The sequence below is a fragment of the Sus scrofa genome, chromosome 4, assembly GCF_000003025.6.
Source record: "Sus scrofa isolate TJ Tabasco breed Duroc chromosome 4, Sscrofa11.1, whole genome shotgun sequence".
Lineage (NCBI taxonomy): Eukaryota > Metazoa > Chordata > Mammalia > Artiodactyla > Suidae > Sus > Sus scrofa.
In genome coordinates, this window is record NC_010446.5 from 89,810,320 (window position 1) to 89,826,962 (window position 16,643).

Sequence of the window (16,643 nt, forward strand, 5' to 3'; positions counted from 1 at the left end):
AATAGGTGGTCTTTTCCTGTCTCCACTCCTCTTGGATGATAAAACTGTAGCCCACCTAATCCTAGGGCAGAGCCTCCTTGCCTACCTGCTTGTATCTCTCACAAGTATCTTATCTTAATAAATCTATTTCTTGCCTAACACTTTGTCTCTTTGCTGAATTCCTTCTGCACCGAGGCACAAAGAATCGAAACATCAGGAAATCCAGACACCAGGTGAATTATTCTAATTCAAAAACCACGGATTCAAGTTCCAATCTGGGTTTTGGCTGGATTCAAGTCCAAATGTGGGTTCTGACTAGGTTCAAGTCATTAATGCTGTCAGTTTCAGGATGAATCTATTAAAAACAATAAGCATCAAAAGAGTGATTGAGAGGCTGCAGCCATGACCTTTGGGACCCAAACCATTTTCCCCAAATTGTTCCTACATCTGGGAGAGGGTCATTTAGGTCCTCTCTATTTGTGCATGTGACTCAGTAATTGAAAAAATCAGCAGATTCATCTGGAAAAAAAGCACTACATTATGTCTTAATGATGGCACAGGTTTCCCCTGTGAGGGCATAGTAATGTCCAAGGCCATCCTATTTTGTAGAACAGCTTTCCTCATTAGAATTACTTTATCACTGGGGAGAGATATGGCATGATTACTATCATTTAGGGCATTTTGCATAAATTTTGTCAAAGCTTTTATGGGAACCACAATATCCTCAAGACCTAACCCTGGTAAGAAAATGTTAAACAGGTGATCATACCAATGAAAAAGAGACCAAGTGCATCTAGCTTTAGAGAGGTTGACCAGGGGGTGGTTCAAAGAGGTAACACCTGACCTTTGGCCCGTGAAAACCCTAGAGTACATTGGCCCTGCCATCCTGGTGGAAGCCACAGCCAGAGATTCACGCCACGTATCCACTGGGTGCCATTAGGAGCAATCCAGTATATTCCTAGTCTTCTTTTACAATCTTTTCCAAACCAGTCAGTGTCTCTAAGGATCACAACATGGTGACAAGAGTCCCTAGGTAAGCATCCCATGTCTCTAGTCTGGTTTCCCAGAGCATCCAGGAATGGTTTCTCTGTTCCCAGAATAAGGAAGCTCTGTCACTTAGTCTACAATATCCTGGAGTGAGCCAAATGAATCCATCCCAAATTTGAATCATATCGTATGTCCACAGTATTGTGTTTTTATCCTTGACATGAGATATGCCGGTCCAATGGGCTTGGGAGACTGTTTTATTACATGGAATTTCAAAGAATGCCTACAATTTTGTGCAGTAGTAGGCCAATTAATGGGGTCCCACATGACTTTAATAGAATGCTCCTATAAAGTCATGCTTGCATTCCTCTCTTCTATAATCAAATTCCTTAATGCCAGCCAATCAGACTCCTGGAAAGGGGAAACCCACCATAATAATCCAGAGGTGCTAGAGAGCGGAAGTTGACTACATACCCACCAATTAGAATTATTAGTAAAATCCACATAAGCTTTAGCCAAAGTCAGGGAAACATTAGCCCCTGCCAATGGAATATTGTATAAACTAACAATCATGTACCATAGTATAGTTTTTGTTTGTTTGTTTGTTTTGCCAATTCTTGGGCTGCTCCTGCAGCATATGGAGGTTCCCAGGCTAGGGGTCATAGCCTCTGGCCTATGCCACAGCAACACAGGATCCAAGTCTGCGACCTACACCACAGCTCGCAGCAATGCCGAATCCTTAACCCACTGAGCAAGGCCAGGGATCAAACCTGAAACCTCATGGTTCTTAGTTGAATTCATTAACCACCGAGCCATGACGGGAACTCTCATAGTATAGTTTTGATATGGAAATTCTTGCTGAACACTTATCTGTTTTGAAGGTAGGTGATAATGTGGTCTCTTCTGATTCTTGTCCAGCAATTGAAATAGATCAGTATCCAGATGAGTAGGGGCATCAGAGCAAGGAGCAGAAGAATCTTCCTCATCTTTATGGGTGCCCCAGATGTAGTCTGCATATCTTATCTAAGGCTGTCTTTTGAACAAAATTTAAGATCTTCCACAGGTTCACAAGAATAGGTGGGTTCATTTTGTTTAATAGAGTTACCTGGGTTAATCCTTGAGATGTGGATCCAAGTGGAATGCCCCTCTGTTTTCATTGTAGTAGGAGTCTCCAATATCACTTTGTGAGGACCCTTCCATCTTGGTTCTAATTGATCATCTGGTGACCCCTCTTTCCATCTTTTGATTAAAACCTGATCTCTGTGGTTGATGCTAAGAGTATTTTGTTGAGTCTCTTTATTGTCTGGCAGTATACTATTCTCATAGTCTATTATAACCAGTGGTACTTGTGCATAATATCTGAGCACACATGTTTCTTCATCCAACACAAAGTCATTTGTTAAGAAGGGCCTTCCATACATTAATTCATAGGGACTGAGTCTTAGCTTTTCTTTGGGGACTACCCTTATTCTCATTAGAACAATTGGTAGTATTTGGACCAAGTTTTCCTGAGGTTTTTTTTTGGCATTATTGGCTATAGCTCACTTCAAAGTATCATTCATTTTTTTCATTTCCTTGAGAATTGGGGTCTCCATGCCACAAGAAGGGAGTACTTTATCCCCAAGGTTTTAGCCAATTGGGTAATCTTAAAGGTAAATACAAGTCCATTACCACATTGTACAGATTGAGGTAATCTGAATCATGGGATTATCCCCTTAAGCAAGTTCTTCTTACCTCTGAGGCCTGTTCCTTCTGTGTGGGAAAAGCCTCTACCCATCCAGTAAATGTCTACTATTAGCAATAAATATTGCATCCTTTGGACTTGGGCATCTGAGTAAAATCAATTTGCTAATCCTCCCTTGGATAGCTTCCTCGATGCTGAATGGGTGTGACTAATGGTGGAGGGGGGTGGTGCTTCATAAACATGTGTCCCATGGTTTGGTAACCTGAGCCACTACCATTTTCATTCCTTTACCACGAATAATCTTTGCAATCAACTCCAAAGGGCTTGGTGTCTCTAGAGTGTGGTTTCATGGAATGCCTTAATTACCTTCCATTACTGAGCTTGTGGAATCATAGTCCTTTCATCTAACCTATACCATCCATCCCCTTCAATTTATTAACCCCCTACTTTTGGCCCAGTCTTCTTTTTTCTTGGTATATAGAAGGTCATAGCATTTCCTCTAACAAGCTTGGGATTTTAAAACTGCCTGTATTTTATCTATTGGTATGTGAGCTGCTTTCTTTGCTTCTTGGTCAGCTTGGTGATTTCCCTTTCCGATTTCAGACCTGGGAATCTGAGGATGATGTCCACTATAGTGAACTACAGCTATTTCTTGAGGATCTTATACCACTTCCAACAATTCAAGAATCTCTCTGCCGTATGTAGTAGGGGAATTTTGTTTGTTTGTTTGTTTTTTAGGGCTGCGTCCATGGCCTATGGAAGTTCCCAGGCTGGGGGTCCAATTGGAGCTGCAACTGTCGGCCTATGCCACAGCCACAGCAATGCAGGATCCTAACTGTGTCTGTGACCTACACCACAGCTCACAAAAACACTGGATCCTTAACCAGTTAAGCAGGACCAGGGATCTAACCTGGATACTAGTTGGGTTCATTATCTGAGCCACGGCAGGAACTCCAATAGGGGAATTTTTTGAGGTCAGATGGTAGCATGAGTATAGAGGATCAAGAAAGCATACTTAGAGTCAGTATGAATTGTGGCTCAATTTCCTTTTGCTATTTCTTTTTCTTTTTTTTTCTTTTCTTTTTTTTTTTTTTGTCTTTTAGGGCCACACCCGAGGCATATGGAGGTTCCGAAGGTAGGAGTAGAAGAGCTACAGCTGCCAGCCTACACCATAGCCACAGCAACACCAGATCTGAGCCACGTATGTGACCTACACCATGCTCACGGCATGGTCAAATTTTTAACCCACTTAGCAAGGCCAGGGATCCAACCTGCACCCTCAGGGTTACTAGTCAGATTCATTTCCCCTGAGCCATGACAGGAACTCTTCCTTTTGCTACTTTAAGTGTCCTGGTCAATGCTCTAAGTTCAACTCTTTGAGTTTATGTCCCTCCTGGTAGAGGTCCTGAATTTATGGTGTCATAAGCATTTAGTAAGGAATACGTGCCTTTTTCCTTCTTCTATAAAACTACTTCCATCTATATACCATTCAACATCAAGGTTTTCAAGGGGGATTTCCTTCAAATCAGTCCTACTACAATATACTTGTTCGATAGTCTGTAGCAATCATAAAGCAAAGTTTCCTCTTCTTGATCTCCTCCTACATGCAGATTAGGCAGAAAGGTTGCAAGGTTTAAGGTTTGGCATGCTTCTTTTTTTTTAATTTTAATTTTTTTATTACTCAAATGAATTTATCACATCTGTAGTTGCATAATGATCATAACAATCTGATTTCACAGGATTTCCATCCCACAGCCCAGGCACATCCCCCCACTCCCCAAACTGTCTCCTCCGGAGACCATAAGTTTTTCAATGTCTGTGAGTCAGCATCTGCTCTGCAAAGAAGTTCAGTCTGTCCTTTTTTCAGAATCCACATATCAGTGAAAGCATTTGATGTTGGTGTCTCATTGTATGGCTGACTTCACTTAGCATGTTAGTTTCTAGGTCCATCCATGTTGCTAAAAATGCTGGTATTTCGTTCTTTTAATGGCTGAGTAATATTCCATTGCATATATGTACCACATCTTCTGGATCCACTCCTCTGTTGATGGACATTTAGGTTGTTCCCATGTCTTGGCTATTGTAAATAGTGCTGCAATGAACATTGGAGTACATGTGTCTTTGCGAGTCATGGTTTTCTCTGGGTAGATGCCCAGGAGTGGGATTGCTGGATCAAATGGTTTCTATGTTTAGTTTTCTGAGGCATCTCCATACTGCTTTCCACAGTGGTTGCACAAATTTACAATCCCATCAACAGTGTACTAGGGTTCCTTTTTCTCCACCCCCTCTCCAGCACTTATTGTTTGTAGACTTTTGGATGATGGCCATTCTGGCTGGTGTAAGGTGGTACCTCAGAGAGGTTTTGATTTGCATCTCTCTAATAATGAGTGATGTTGAACATTCTTTCATGTGTTTCTCGGCCATCTGTATGTCTTCTTTGGAGAAATGTCTGTTTAGATCTTCTGCCCATTTTCTGATAGCCTTGTTTGTTTTTTTGGTATGGAGCTGCAGAAGTTGTTTATAAATTTTGGAGATTAATACCTTGTCAGTCGATTTACTTGAAAATATTTTCTCCCATTCCGTGGGTTGTCTTTTTGTGTTGTTTAGGGTTTCCTTTGCTGTGCAGAAACTTTGAAGTTTGATTAGGTCCCATTTGTTTATTTTTGGTTTTGTTGTCAATATACTGAGAGATGGATCTAAGATGTTGCTGTCGTTTATATCAGAGAGTGGCCTATGCTTTCCTCTAAGAGTTTTATAGTGTCTGGTCTTATATCTAGGTCTTTAATCCATTTGGAGTTTATTTTTGTGTATGGTGTTAGGGAGTGTTCTAATTTCATTCTTTTCCATGTGGCTGTCCAGTTTTCCCAGCACCACTTACTGAACAAGCTGTCCTTTCTCCATTGTATATTCTTGCCTCCTTTGTCATAGATGAGTTGGCTGTAGGTGCATGGGTTAAGGTTTGGCATACTTTCTAATCTACTTCTGTGGTACCTAGACAAAGGGCCTGATGCTTAATGATGCATCCTCCAGTCAACCAGTTTCCTTTTGCTTGTACAACTGAAACCACCTGAGAAGGTACGAGTACTGTCTTTTGGCCAGCTTCAGCTTAGCAGTCTCTAATACTAATAGGGCAGTTGCTGCCACTGCTCAAAGGCAAGGTGGCCATCCTGTTGCTGTCTTGTCCAGGCTCCTAGATAGACATGCAACAGGTTGATATGTAGGTCCTAAATGCTGAGTTAACACAGCAAGGGCCATACCTCCTCCTTCAGTCACAAAGAGAAAACAATGGTTTTTCTAAATTAGGCAACCCCAGAGCAGGGGGATCTAATAATTTTCTTTTAGAGTTTTAAAAGCTTATTCTTCTATATCTCTCCAGTTTACAGGTCCAGTTTCTGTGTTTTGTTTTAGGAGTTCATATAATGGTTTGGTGTCTAGCCCACAATCAGGAATCCAAATCCAGCAATATCTACTTACTTCCAAGAAGGCCTTAAGCTGGGAGTCCCCATCATGGTGCAGCAGAAACAAATCCAACCAGGAACCATGAGATTGTGGGTTCGATCCCTGGCCTTGCTCAGGATCTGGCATTGCTATGAGCTGTGGTGTAGGTCGCAGATGTGGATTGGATCCCGTGTTGCTGTGGCTGTGGTGTAGGCCAGCAGCTGTAGCTCCGATTCAATCCCTAGCCTGGGAACCTCCATATGCCATGGCTGCAGCACTAAAAAGCAAAAAGCAAAAAAAAAAAAAAAGAAGAAGATCTTAAGTTGTTTTACTGGTTTGGTGACTTTAATCTTTGAATTAACAATGTTCTATCAGCAGATAAGGATCTTCTCCATAGAGTGAGCATTCATCCCAGATAATGAACCCTCTGTTTAGAAATTTACATCTTAGCTTTGGACATCCTATTACCCTTTCTCCATAAATGAGTTAGGGTCTTAAGACTTAATGCTGTCTTCGAAAAATGTGCTATTAAAAGATCATCTACCTATTGCAGAATAACTCCATCTGTTAACTTTAATTCTCTCAGGTCTTGTCCCAAGACATTCCTGAAGATATGTGGGCTATCCCTAAATCCTTGGGGGATTCAGGTCCCAGTAGGTTTCTTTTGTATCTGGTTCACTTGAAGGCAAAAAGAAATTGTTCAGCCTTTTTGGCCACATCCTTAAAATTGAAAACAGAATGAGCCAGTTGGAGCAAATCATTCATTGGAGTCTGAAGACCAGCAGTTCTTTCTGAATTTTGCATCTAATGTCTGGACTATGAAATGCATAGTTAAAAGGGCTTGCTCCTCATGTGAGGAGTGATCATCATTTGTAAATTCTTAAAAGCCTCCTTTGGAAGACTATAGGATTTTCATCCAGTCCCTGTTGGACCTCTTTCACCTTTTCATAATTAACAGGTTTTACTGTAAATTTCTTCATAACCTCTATTAAACAGTTAATCACATGATCCCATCTATCTCTATCGATAGAATTCACCAGGTAATTCCATTTTGGGTCTGCCTCAGGGATAGCTTCAGTCCCCAACTGGTGCACTGCATGGCCCTGTCAGGCTTGGGCTGCCAATTGTTCTGCATGGGCTCTAGTTTCCAGTATTATATGCTGCTTTTCCTCAGGGGTGAAGCAGTGAGAGAGTAAGATCTGTAAATACTCCCAGGTGAGATTTAAAAAAATCTGAATAGTCAGGTAAACCCCTTTGCAAAGAGTTCAAGATCCTTAGAAAAACTTCCCAACTTTTCCTCTGCCATATTTAGATCAAACATTGAGAAAGGTACATGGACTCTAACTGTTCCCTGATTTCCATCAGGAACTTCTCTCAGGCAAAACCATTGGGGTGGTTTTTTGGTAACTTATACTGCTCTGAGTGCTAGCTGGGCTAAGGATGGGCCCCTTGGGTAACTCAGAGTCCAAAGAGGTTCCTGAATTTGGAGGAGGGGGGTCTTTTTATCTGTTTTCCCTGTGGCAGTAGTCTTGGCTAGAGGTAGTACTCCTGCCTGTGGGGTGGCCCTTGGCATTACAGGTTTCTGCTGGGGCACTAGCTCCACCCAGTGGTTGGGAGTAGCTCCAGCTGGAGTGGCAGCTTGTCCTTAAGGGGATTTGATCTTTGGTGGACCCATAGGGTAGGTCAGTTAAAATATCTTCTGTGTTCTCAATGGCATGAAACTAGAAATCAATCACAGGAAAAGAAATGTGAAAAAACTAACTACATGGAGAGTAAACAACATGCTACTAAAAAAACCAATACGTCAATGAAGAAATCAAAAAGGAAATTAAAAAATACCTTGAGAAAATGGTAATGAAGACATAACCACTTAACATCTAGGGGATGCCACAAAAGCAGTGCTTAGAGGGAAAATCATAGCAATACAGGTCTTCCTCAAAAAAGAAGAAAAATCTCAAATCTACAGTTTAACCTGCCACCTAAAAGAATTAGAAAAAGAACAAACAAAACCCAAAGGCAGCAGAAGAAAGGAAATCATAAAGATCAGAGAGGAAATCAATAAAATAGAGATTCAAAAAACAATTAAAAAGTCAATAAAACCAAGAAATGGTTCCTTGGGAGTTCCCGTCGTAGCGCAATGGTTAACGAATCCGACTAGGAACCATGAGGTTGCAGGTTCGATCCCTGCCCTTGCTCAGTGGGTTAACGATCTGGCGTTGCCGTGAGCTGTGGTGTAGGTCACAGACGCGGCTCGGATCCCGAGTTGCTGTGGCTCTGGCGTACGCTGGCAGCTACAGCTCCGATTCGACCCCTAGCCTGGGAACCTCCATATGCCATGGGAGCGGCCCAAGAAATGGCAAAAAGACCAAAAAAAAAAAAAAACCCAAAAACAAAAACCAAGAACTGCTTCTTTGAAAAGGTAAACAAAATCGGCAAACCTCTGGCCAGACTCACCAAGAAGAAGAGAAAGAAAACCCAAGTAAACAAAATAAGAAATGAAAAGGGAGAAATCGCAAAAGATACTGCAGAAATACAAAAAACCATAAGAGAATACTACGAACAATTAGATATGTCAACAAATTTGACAACCTAGAAGAAATGGACAACTTTCTAGAGACATACAGTCCACCAAAACTGAATCTAGAAGAAACAGATCAACTGAAAAGACCTATCACTAGAAATGAAATTGAATATGTAATAAAAACACTCCCTGCAAACAAAAGTCCAGGACCAGATGGCGTCACAGGTGAATTCTACCAAACATACAAAGAAGAATTTATACCTATCCTTCTTAAACTTTTCCCAAAGATTAAAGTAGGAACATTCCCAAAGACATTCTATAAAGCCACAATCACCCTAATACCAAAACCAGACAAAGACACTACCAAAAAAGAAAATTATAGGCCAATATCTTTGATAAATATAGATGCAAAAATTCTCAACAACATTTTAGCCAACAGAATCCAAAAGCACATAAAAAAAGATCACACGCCCTGACCAAGTGGGATTCACCCCAAGTTCACAAGGATGGTTCAGCATATGCAAATCAATCAATGTAATACACCACATTAACAAAAGTCAAAACCCACATGATCATCTCAATAGATGCAAGAAAAAGCATTTGATAAAGTCCAACATCCATTCATGATAAAAACTCGTACCAAAGTGGGTATAGAGGGACATACCTTAACATAAAGCCACTTACAACAAACCCACAGCCAATATAATACTCAACAGAGAGAAGCCGAAAGCCTTCCCACTAAAATCTGGACCAAGACAAGGATGCCCACTCTCACCACTCTTATTCAATATAGTATTGGAAGACCTAGCCACCGCGATCCCACAAACAAAAGAAATAACATGTATCCAAAGGGGAAGAGGTAAAATTGTCACTGTATGCAGACGACATGATACTATATACAGAAAACCCTAAGGACGCCACACAAAAACCACTTGAACTGATAAATGAATTCCGCCAAGGAGCAGGATGCAAAATTAACACTCAGAAATTGGCTGCATTTCTGCACACTAACAATGAAATATCAGGAAAAGGAGTTTTTAAAAATACCTTTTAAAATCACGTCCCCCCCCCCAAAAAAAACTAAACACCTGGGAATAAACCTGACCAAGGAGGTGAAAGGCATAGGATGAGAACTATAAAACATTAATCAAGGAAATTAAGGAGGATCCAAAGAAATGGAAAGATAGTCCATGCTCCCAGCTTGGAAGAATTAACATAGTAAAAATAGCCATACCACCCAAAGCAATCTACAGATTCAATGCAATCCCTATCAAGTTACCCATGACATTTTTTCACAGAACTAGGATAAATAATCCAAAAATTTATATAAAACCATAAAAAAACCCCAACCAGAATTGCCAAAGCAGTCCTTAGGAAACAAAACCAAGCAGGAGGCATAACTCTCCCAGACGTTGGGCAATATTACAAAGCCATAGTAATCAAGAGTGTGGTATTGGTACCAAAAGAGACATATGGACCAAGGGAACAGAATAGAGAACCCAGAAATAAACCCAGAAATTGACCTACTGTCAATTAATCTTTGACAAAGGGGGCAAGAATATAAAATGGGAAAGAGACAGTCTCTTTGGCAAGTGGTGCTGGGAAAACTGGACACCTGCATGTAAATCAATAAAACTAGAGCACATCATCACACCATGCACAAAAATAAACTCAAAATGGTTTAAAGATTTAAACATAAGACAAGATACCATAAAACTCCTAGAAGAGAACATAGGCAAAACATTCTCTGACATCAACATTACAAATTTTTTCTTAGATCAGTCGCCCAAGGCAACAGAAATAAAAGTGAAAATAAACAATTGGGACCCAATCAAACTGACAAGCTTTTCCACAGCAAAGGAAATCTTGAAGAAACAAAAAAGACAACCTGCAGAAAGGGATAAAATAGTTGCAAATGGTGAAACTGACAAGGGCTTAATCTCTAAAATATACAAACAATTTATGCAACTCAACAGCAAAAAAACCAACAATCCAATTGAAAAATGGGCAAAAGACCTGAACAGATATTTCTCCAAAGAAGATATACAGATTGCCTATAAGAACATAAATAAAATGCTCAACATCACTGATTATTGGAGAAATGCAAATCAAAACTATGAGATACCACCTTACACCAGTCAGAATGGCCATCATTAATAAGTCCACAAATAGCAAATGCTGGAGAGGGTGTGGAAAAATCCAACTTTTCTACACAGCTGGTAGGAATGTAAATTGGTACAACTGCTATGGAAAACAGTATGGAGGTACCTCAGAAAACTAAATATAGAACTACCATACGACCCAGCAATCCCACTCTTGGGCATATATCTGGACAAAACTTTCCTTGAAAAAGACACATGCACCTGTATGTTCATTGCAGCACTATTCACAATAGCCAAGACATTGAAACAACCTAAATGTCCATCCATAGATGAATGAATTAAGAAGATGTGGTACAGGAGTTCCCGTCGTGGCGCAGTGGTTAACGAATCCGACTAGGAACCACGAGGTTGCGGGTTCGATCCCTGCCCTTGCTCAGTGGGTTAACGATCTGGCGTTGCCGTGAGCTGTGGTGTAGGTCACAGATGCGGCTCGGATCCCACGTTGCTGTGGCTCTGGCATAGGCTGGCAGCTACAGCTCCGATTCGACCCCTAGCCTGGGAACCTCCACATGCCGCGGGAGCGGCCCAAGAAATAGCAACAACAGCAACAACAAAAGACAAAAGACAAAAAGACAAAAAAAAAAAAAAAAAAAAAAAGAAAACGTGGTGTATATATACACAATGGAATACTACTCAGCCGTAAAAAAGAACAAAATAATGACACTTGCAGCAACATGGATGGAACTAGAGACTCTCATACTAAGTAAAGTAAGTCAGAAAGAGAAAGACAAATACCATATGATATCAGTTATATCTGGAATATAATATATGACACGAACCCTTCTACAAAAAAGAAATTCATGGACTTGGAGAATAGACTTGTGGTTGCCAATGGGGAGGGGGAGGGAGTGGGGTAGACTTGGAATCTGAAGTTAATAGATGCAAACTATTTTCTTTGGAATGGATAAGCAAGGAGATCCTGCTGTATAGCACTGGGAACTATATCTAGTCACTTGTGATAGAGCATAATGGAAGTTAATGTGAGAAAAAGAATGTATATATGTATGTGTGACTGGGTCACTTTGCTGTACAGTAGATACAGTAGAAAACTGACAGAACACTGTAAACACAACTATAATGGAAAAAATAAAAATCATTAAAAAATATCTTCAGTGTCTTTATCAGAATTATCGCTCTGAGCTACATTTGCCTTGCATCCCTTTTGGGTCTTGTTGCCTAAACACAAGGCCATGACAATTTGAACACTGGAAGCTCACTCCATTTAAATTCCCTTCTGCAATATAAATCTAACTGCAATATAGACTCATAACTCAGGAATCTGTTTATGGCCACCATTCCTGGCTTTCTAACTCATATTTTAGCAAACTCTTTTACATAACTTTTTTTTCTTTTTAATCCCTATTGTCTGAATTTTTCCCAAACCCAGAGTATATGGCCTAGAGGAGTATTGATTGGGATTGATGAAGCCTGACCAATTTCAGACACAAACCTGAGGTAATGTCTCTGACTCATGTTATACAAATTTTACTCTTATATCAAAATCCATCCAGCAATGTGGTCAAGATTTTTACTTATGATTTTAGGTGCTATCCCTCCCAAGGTAGTCTCCCAAGCAGTTATTACTGCCCTAAAAGTTGCCACAAGGGAATGGTATAGAAGGTGTCCCCATCAGTGTTCTTGATGAGTGGGACAAGTCTGACTATGAGTTGGGAATAAAATGCCAGCATTTGGAAGGGTTGGAGAGAAGGGTGTAAAAGTAATAAAAATTACACTTTGTGGTCATATGGGTCTTCTGGAGTTAATAGAAGAAAGAAATAGAGCAGGAAGGAAAATAGAATGTAGGAGAAAAACCTCAGAGTCAAGGAGAAGAGTGTAAAGTTAACAACAGTTCTGTCCTGGACCTGCTGTTGGATGTGAGTAGGCATATAGGGTGACACCCATGTTCAAAACTGAGCAGCTGTCAGCAGTGTCTTCCCCAGTATAGATGGCTTATGGTGTCCCACAAGCCCATCTAGGACCAAGAACTTGCTCTCGTTGTTTTCTTAGCTTATTACTATCCCTTTTTGGCAGCCAGCTGAAACTGAAATACCTCTGACTCCAACCCAGCCTAAACCAGATTGGGTCTGAACTCAAAGTTTTTGAAAATTAGAATCATTCACCTGGTATTTGGACTTACTAAGGCTCACATTCTATGTGTCTCAGGGCAGAAGGAATTCAGCAAGGGACAAAATGATAGGCAAGAGATAGATTTATTAAGACAGGACACTTGTGAGAGATATAAGAAGGAAGGTAGGTGAGGAGGCTCTGCTCAGACATTTTGGACCAAAAAGTGGAAGCCAAATACCAAAAATCATGGAGCAGGAAGGCTGAAAAACTGTGGATCCCTGATGACCTTGTGGACTATTCTGCCAAAGGAACTACCAATTCCAACATTTTACATGAGCAGGAAATAAACTTCTTTCTCCTTCTCCTTCTTCTTTTTCTTCTTCTTTTTTTCTTTTTAGGGTTGCACCTGCAACATATGGAATTTCCTGGGCCAGGGGATGTACTGGAGCTATAGCTACCACCCTATATCACAGCCACAGCAACAGCAGATCCTAGCTGCATCCATGACCTATGCTGTAGTTTGTGGCAGTGCCGAATCCTTAACCCATTGAGTGAGGCCAGGGATTGAACCCATATCCTCATGGATACTAATCATGTTCTTAACCCACTGAGCCACAACAAGAATTCCAAGGCCAAATACTTTAACCCAATGCATCAGGCCAAGGATCGAACCCATGCCTCCACAGCAACCTGAGCTGCTGAAGCTGGATTCTTTATCCACTTCCCCACAGTGTGAACTCCATGATTTGGTATTTCTATACTTCAAAATGATCACAAATCTAATTATAATATGTCATCATACAAAGATATTAGTCATTTACAGTATTCCTCCCACTGTACATAACTATATATATGTAAATATATATATACACCATAATTTGTATGTGATATAATAATATAAATATACTAAATCATATATACCACATATATATAACATATATATGAAATATATATATACACACCATATATATATACCACACACATATATATACACACCACATATATATATACACCACATATATATGAAATTCACGTATATATTCAAATGGTTAATTTGCTGATGTCTTAATTTCAAATGCATTTTAACAATGTTTGGAGTTCCTGTCGTGGCTCACTGGTTAACGAATCCGACTAGGAACCATGGGGTTGTGGGTTTGATCCCTGGCCTTGCTCAGTGGGTTAAGGATCTGGCGTTGCTGTGAGCTGTGGTGTAGGTTGCAGATGCAGCTCAGATCCCGCATTGCTGTGGCTCTGGCATAGGCTGACGGCTACAGCTCCAATTAGATCCCTAGCCTGGGAACCTCCATATGCCGTGGGAGCGGCCCAAGAAATCACACACACAAAAAAAGAAAGAAACTTTATACTTTTACTACCATCAACAGATTTACTGTTTTTGATATCATATTTTTTATCTTTTGTTTTGTGTATCTCAACTACAGATATAGATGACTTTTACTACTTTTGTCTTTTACCTTCTGCTAGCTTTATACATGTCTGATTTACTACCTTTACTGTATATTTGCCTTTGCCAGTGAGATTTTTCCTTTTATGATTCATATTTCCAGTTGTGGCCTATTCTTTTTCACTTAGAGAAATCCCATTAACATTCTTATAAAGCCATGTGGTGATGCTGAACCCTTTTAGCTTTTGCTTGTCTGTAACACTTTTGATGGAAGCCTTGCTGGATAGTGTTCTTGATTTTAGGTTTTCCCTTTAACTGCTTTAAATATATGAGGTCACTCCCTCTTGACCTACAGAGTTTCCGCTGAAAAGTCAGCTGATAGCCTTCTGGGAGTTCCTTGCATGGAACTTGGTTTTCCCTTACTGCTATTAATATCCATTCTTTATATTTAATTAATTAATTAATTTGATTTTTAGGGCTGCACCCACAGCATATGGAGGTTCCTAGGCTAGGAGTCGAATTGGAGCTGTAGCCGCTGGCCGACACCACAGCCACAGCAACGCCAGCTCTGAGCTGTGTCTGCGACCTACACCACAGCTCACTGCAATGCTGAATCCTTAGCCCACTGAGCGAAGCCAGGGATCAAATCTACCACCTCATGGTTCCTAGTCAGATTTATTTCCGCTGCGCCACAACAGGAACTCCTATATTTAATTTTTTGTGTGTGTGTGCCTTTTTGCCATTTCTTGGGCCGCTTCCTGTGGCATATGGAGGTCCCCAGGCTGGGGGTCCATTCGGAGCTAGTGGTAGATAATGGCTAGGGCTAGTGTTGGCCCACTGGTGGGCACAGCCAAGTCCCAGGACTTCCAGCTGTAAGGTTCTGGGGTTCCTAGAGCTAGTGTTGGTGCACTTGGGTGTGAGGCCTGGTCCTGGAATGGCTGTGGGCTCAGAGGGTCTTAAGGCAGAAGCCCTGCTGGGCTTGGAGCTGTGTCCCTGCTCAGCTAACTGCTTATCTTGAGGTATCCCAGTGCTGGTGCCAGAAAGACTGGTGGGCTGTGCCAGGTCCCAGCACTAATAAGCTAAAGAGAGGATTACAAAATGGCACTTGCCAGCACCAGCGATAGAACAAGTTCCTCAAAGTGGCTGCCTCCTGTGTCTCTGTCCCCAGGGTGAGCTGAGTTGCCTCCTACCTCTCCAGGAGGCTCCCCAAGATCAGAAAGTGGGTCTGACCCAGGATCCTTTCGAATGACTGCCTCTGCCCTGGGTACCAGAGCATATGAAACTTTGTGTGCACCTGTCTATTTCCCACAGCCCTCTTACTCTCCTGAAATGTTCTGTGGGTTCATCTTGGTGCAGGACCACACAGCTGGGGAACCCTGTGTGGGGCTCAGACCCCTCACTCCTTGGGGAGAATCTCTGTAGTGATAATAATCCTTCCATTCGTGGGTCCATCACCTAGGGGATTATGGGTCGTACCACATCTTTGTCCTCTTACCCATCTCATTGTGGCTTGAGAAGATCTTTTATACTTGTCTTCTGATTCTTCTCATCAAAAGTTGCTCTGTAAATTGTTGTAATTATGGTGTGCCCATGTGAAGCAGTGAACTCAGATCTTCCACCTTGGCCCTGCCCTAGATGAGTACTTTTTTAAAGAGACTAAGAAGAATTCCAGTTCTTCTTTTGATGTTTTATCTTGTTCCTTTATTTGGAAGATATTTCTCTGTCACCTAATTTTACCTAATTTGCTACTTTTATTTCTATGTATCTGGATCCTCTTGCCAAAGAGTTCATCTTGCCTTCTGCCATGGAAGGACACAGTGTGAAGATGCCCACCTATGAACCAGTAAATAGACTCTCACTAGACACTGCGTCTGTTCATGCCCTGATCTTGGATTTCCCAGCCTTCTGAACTGTGGGAAATAAATATGTGTTGTTTAAGCCATACAGCCTAGAATATTTTTGATATAGCAGCTGGCTCAGACTAAGCCACAAGGGATTCCTCCCCTGACCCCCTTTTCACTATGCATATTCTTTCCAATAGAGATCCTTCTTAGACCTGATATGATGTCAACCAGTTTCTATGCTAATTATTCACACTTGGTACGTTGCTCAGGTCATTCTCTTGGGACGCAGATCCATATATTCAACTCTCTTAAATGTTTTAATCCTAACCTATCCAAAACTAAACTTAGCATCTCTCATGTCCCAACTTGTCCCTTCCCCTGTCTTGGGTTTGACTACCCAAGCCAGGAACCAGACTCTTCCTTCTCCCTCTCCCTCAACCTGCACAGAAGACCAGATATGGGAATTCCCATTCTGGTGCAATGGGATATATGGTGTCTCTGCAGTGTCAGGGACATGGTTCGATCCCTGGTCTGGCAAAATGGGCTAAGGATCCTGCAT